This window comes from Lasioglossum baleicum, unplaced genomic scaffold (genome assembly GCF_051020765.1).
Source record: "Lasioglossum baleicum unplaced genomic scaffold, iyLasBale1 scaffold0073, whole genome shotgun sequence".
In the NCBI taxonomy this organism is placed as follows: domain Eukaryota; kingdom Metazoa; phylum Arthropoda; class Insecta; order Hymenoptera; family Halictidae; genus Lasioglossum; species Lasioglossum baleicum.
In genome coordinates this window covers 440001-445000 of record NW_027469133.1, presented here as the reverse complement: position 1 = coordinate 445000, position 5000 = coordinate 440001, and the positions used below count along the sequence as shown (strand labels likewise).

At 51.3% G+C, this 5000-nt stretch overlaps 1 non-coding gene and 1 pseudogene across 1 annotated transcript; both read left to right on the top strand.

Moving 5' to 3' along the window:
- The first annotated feature begins 147 nt into the window (after positions 1 to 147).
- LOC143219805 (5.8S ribosomal RNA) lies at positions 148 to 302 on the top strand. Its single transcript, XR_013011459.1, has one exon. It is a non-coding gene; the product is annotated as a 5.8S ribosomal RNA (ribosomal RNA).
- Positions 303 to 1875: 1573 nt separating this feature from the next.
- Positions 1876 to 5000, top strand: part of LOC143219785 (large subunit ribosomal RNA) — a 6574-nt pseudogene continuing 3449 nt past the window's right edge.

The following is a 5000-nucleotide window of genomic DNA, read 5'->3' as shown; positions in this document are numbered from 1 at the left end:
GGACGACGATAGTGTCGTCCTTAAAACGACGCCTGAACGAATCTCCTTCGCGCGCTGGTTGGAGCGTTCAGGTACAATGCGTTCTTACGAACCGCAGAACAAGAGACATATACATATATTGATTTGTAAATCAAAAATATATACGATTACCCTGAACGGTGGATCACTTGGCTCGTGGGTCGATGAAGAACGCAGCTAATTGCGCGTCAACGTGTGAACTGCAGGACACATGAACATCGACATTTCGAACGCACATTGCGGTCCACGGATACAATTCCTGGACCACGCCTGGCTGAGGGTCGTTTACGTAACCATAAACTGCTTGCGTTGCTCTTGTAAGTCCCCGCCGTCGCTTACCTCTCCAAATATATTTTTGGAGGGCGCCAAAGAGCGTTTCGGAGTCGGGTTGCAAAGATGCTACGTACGAGCGAATGATGGGCGTTTCGTCGGCGTTTGTCGCGGTTCTGTGAAAATTGCCAATTTTTGCATTGCGTCTTATAAACACATACAAATATATATATATATCTAGTTTCCACGAGAGGCGAAGTAGGGATTGGTATTTCTTACGTTCGGACTTGCGTGAGTGTTTTTACGGTGTCGTGAGTCGTATTGAAAATACGACCGCCCGTAAGGCACCGCTTCGACGAGGATCTCCAAATCTCTCACCTTCTCTGCGAAACGATTCGCCTTGCGGAAAGAAGCGTTTCCACTCATGAACATTTAACGCGCTCCCGACGTCGCCTGAAATGATGCGTATATACGAAAGAGGTATATTTACAAGAGTCTCGCGAGACTACAGAGATGGACACACAAATTATAAAAGAAAGAAAGAATACTGTGTGGCACACAGAGTGTGTGTGGTGTGGCAATGTTAAGCCCCAGGGAGAGAATATGCCTGTGCGTGGATGAGTTTCTTAACTCTACGTTATAATTGCCATACGGCGGAGGGTCGTCGTTGCCGGCGATTTCGACAAACACACATTCCTTTTCGAGTCTTCGAGGGAAGAGACGAAAGAGATCTCTCGTTCTATCGCGAACGCTTTGATGATCGATGGACAGCGGAGCAAAGCGCAGCAATGTGCGGGATGGAGCACGTCGTACTTGATCGGGTCGGAATTATTCCCCGTCGTCGACGTGTCCTCGCTAATCTGTGCGATTGCCATTCCATCGCCACGTTCGCGTTGAATCGTATTGATGACGGCCTATGTGCGTCTTGAGATCTTACTCTCTTTCTCTCGTGTCTCTAATTTGGTTTTGTGTTTGATCGATGATAAATCGTTTCGTGCGCAACGTTTCTGTACCCCCGTGGTTTTTGGTTCAATTATACAAGAAGTAGAGAGAAAAAGAAATCCCACCGGGTTATATGTATTATTATTTTTTTTTTTATAATAATATGTATACTCCTCTATTGGCGAGGCTTATTTCGAACTTGATTGTCACACGACGCAAAAGACACACTTGTGTGTTCACGCACGGAACAGCACCGCGGAGAGAGAAAAGGTATATCCAATGATGAAAACCTTTATGTCGGTCGCCCCATGTCTTTTCTTTTCTTCATTGTCGATTCGTGCGGAACCGCGCGATCTGTCGGTCGTCCAGTCCCCGAAAGTTCTTTTCGACGGACGTTAAAGTTAACCGGCCAGATCGTCTAGCGAGAGTTTCCGATCGACGAGAGATGAAGAAAGAATTATATTGACACTTTGGTGTGGCGCATAAGGCATATATCGGTTTTTTGTTTACCTTTTTCTCTCTTCTGTCGTGTAGTGTTGTTTCGTTTTCTTTTTTTTTCTTTTTTTTTTGTGCTTTGTACGTTTTCGCGAGTACTACTTTTACGCTCTTTCGGCCGAAACACACAAAATTTTGTATCACGTACGACGACCTCAGAGTAGGCGAGATTACCCGCTGAATTTAAGCATATTACTAAGCGGAGGAAAAGAAACTAACAAGGATTTCCTTAGTAGCGGCGAGCGAACAGGAATTAGCCCAGCACTGAATCCCGCGGTTCTGCCGTTGGGAAATGTAGTGTTCAGGAGGGTCAATTTATCCCGAGACGTCGAACCGCGTCCAAGTCCATCTTGAATGGGGCCATTTACCCGTAGAGGGTGCCAGGCCCGTAGCGACTGGTACGCGTTTCGGGAGGACCTCTCCTTAGAGTCGGGTTGCTTGAGAGTGCAGCCCTAAGTGGGTGGTAAACTCCATCTAAGGCTAAATATGACCACGAGACCGATAGCGAACAAGTACCGTGAGGGAAAGTTGAAAAGAACTTTGAAGAGAGAGTTCAAGAGTACGTGAAACCGTTCAGGGGTAAACCTGAGAAACCCAAAAGATCGAATGGGGAGATTCATCGTCGACGAGGCTGGCTTCCGTTGGTGCGCAGATAGCCCGTAATGGGCCACTTCGGTGGTTCCAGTGCGAGGGTACACCATCTTCGGCAAATGTTCCGGTCGCGTAGTCGTGCACTTCTCCCTTAGTAGAACGTCGCGACCCGTTGCGTGTCGGTCTACGGCTCGAGTTGTTGCCTGTCGTGTCGCCTTCGTGCGCACACGGCAGACGCTCGATCGCCTGGCCGGCTGCGTGACGGTACTCTGACGGTATCGGGCCGCAACCAATCCATTTTCGAATGTGTGTGCGTCAGGCCCGCCGCAAGCTCGGTTAGTTTGTCACCCGGATGGTACGGACCTAGCGCCGGCTCCGGGCCTAACCAGCTGTTAGCAGGCGGTGTCCTCGGACTGGCCAAGCTTTGAATTACCGGTCAGCGACGCTACTGCTTTGGGTACTCTCAGGACCCGTCTTGAAACACGGACCAAGGAGTCTAACATGTGCGCGAGTCATTGGGACATGTAAACCTAAAGGCGCAATGAAAGTGAAGATCGTACCTTAGCGTCGATCAAGGGAGGATGGGCCGCGTCACGATGCGGCCTCGCACTCCCGGGGCGTCTCGTTCTCATTGCGAGAAGAGGCGCACCCAGAGCGTACACGTTGGGACCCGAAAGATGGTGAACTATGCCTGGTCAGGACGAAGTCAGGGGAAACCCTGATGGAGGTCCGTAGCGATTCTGACGTGCAAATCGATCGTCGGAACTGGGTATAGGGGCGAAAGACTAATCGAACCATCTAGTAGCTGGTTCCCTCCGAAGTTTCCCTCAGGATAGCTGGCACTCGCTCGTTCTCTTTTGATGAACGTGTGCGAGTCTCATCTGGTAAAGCGAATGATTAGAGGCCTTGGGGCCGAAACGACCTCAACCTATTCTCAAACTTTAAATGGGTGAGATCTCTGGCTTGCTTGGATCAATGAAGCCACGAGATTATATTGGATCAGAGTGCCAAGTGGGCCAATTTTGGTAAGCAGAACTGGCGCTGTGGGATGAACCAAACGCAGAGTTAAGGCGCCTAAGTCGACGCTTATGGGATACCATGAAAGGCGTTGGTTGCTTAAGACAGCAGGACGGTGGCCATGGAAGTCGGAATCCGCTAAGGAGTGTGTAACAACTCACCTGCCGAAGCAACTAGCCCTGAAAATGGATGGCGCTGAAGCGTCGCGCCTATACTCCGCCGTCAGCGGCAAGTGAGGTTGACGTTAGCTTTTTTTAAAGGCGCGTCTTCCATGAAGCTCTGACGAGTAGGAGGGTCGCGGCGGTGTGCGCAGAAGGGTCTGGGCGTGAGCCTGCCTGGAGCCGCCGTCGGTGCAGATCTTGGTGGTAGTAGCAAATACTCCAGCGAGGCCCTGGAGGACTGACGTGGAGAAGGGTTTCGTGTGAACAGCCGTTGCACACGAGTCAGTCGATCCTAAGCCCTAAGAGAAATCCTATGTAGATGAGGTGTCCTAAGAGAGAGCAAAATATCATTTAATGATAAACAAAAACACACACCCATCGGGCGAAAGGGAATCCGGTTTCTATTCCGGAACCCGGCAGCGGAACCGCTTACCAATCGGGCCCTCGTAAGAGTGTTCGTCGGGGTAACCCAAAATGACCTGGAGACGCCGTCGGGAGATCCGGGGAGAGTTTTCTTTTCTGTATAAGCGTTCGAGTTCCCTGGAAACCTCTAGCAGGGAGATAGGGTTTGGAACGCGAAGAGCACCGCAGTTGCGGCGGTGTCCGGATCTTCCCCTCGGACCTTGAAAATCCAGGAGAGGGCCACGTGGAGGTGTCGCGCCGGTTCGTACCCATATCCGCAGCAGGTCTCCAAGGTAAAGAGCCTCTAGTCGATAGATTAATGTAGGTAAGGGAAGTCGGCAAATTGGATCCGTAACTTCGGAATAAGGATTGGCTCTGAGGAGCGGGGCGTGTCGGGCTTGGTCGGGAAGCGGGTCTGGCTGACGTGCCGGGCCTGGGCGAGGTGAACACATTGATGGGAATCCGAGCTCGGTCCCGTGCCTTGGCCTCCCGCGGATCTTCCTTGCTGCGAGGCTTTCGTCTAGAACGATCGTCCTCTTCGGCCGCCATTCAACGCTCAGCTCAGAACTGGCACGGACTAGGGGAATCCGACTGTCTAATTAAAACAAAGCATTGCGATGGCCCCCACGGGTGTTGACGCAATGTGATTTCTGCCCAGTGCTCTGAATGTCAACGTGAAGAAATTCAAAAAAGCGCGGGTAAACGGCGGGAGTAACTATGACTCTCTTAAGGTAGCCAAATGCCTCGTCATCTAATTAGTGACGCGCATGAATGGATTAACGAGATTCCCTCTGTCCCTATCTACAGGGTCCTAGAAGGTCCAGGGTTTTATTCCCTGGTGCGCCAACCCCTCCTCCAAGTGGTAGGACCTGGACACCCTCGGGTGACGAACGGGGCTCTGGTTGGAAGTGCTCTTACGTGAGTGATCGCTTGCGATCACCGTGGCACTCGCAAAATCGGAAAACTCCTCGCCGTGGCAACGACCCACCGGAGCGTAACCCGGTGGTACGTCACGGGAGTGAGACCGAGGGTCTTACCTTAATTGTGTGTCGGACCGCGGGGAGAAAAACCCCTAAACAAATCCCGACCTCTAAGCCGGAGACC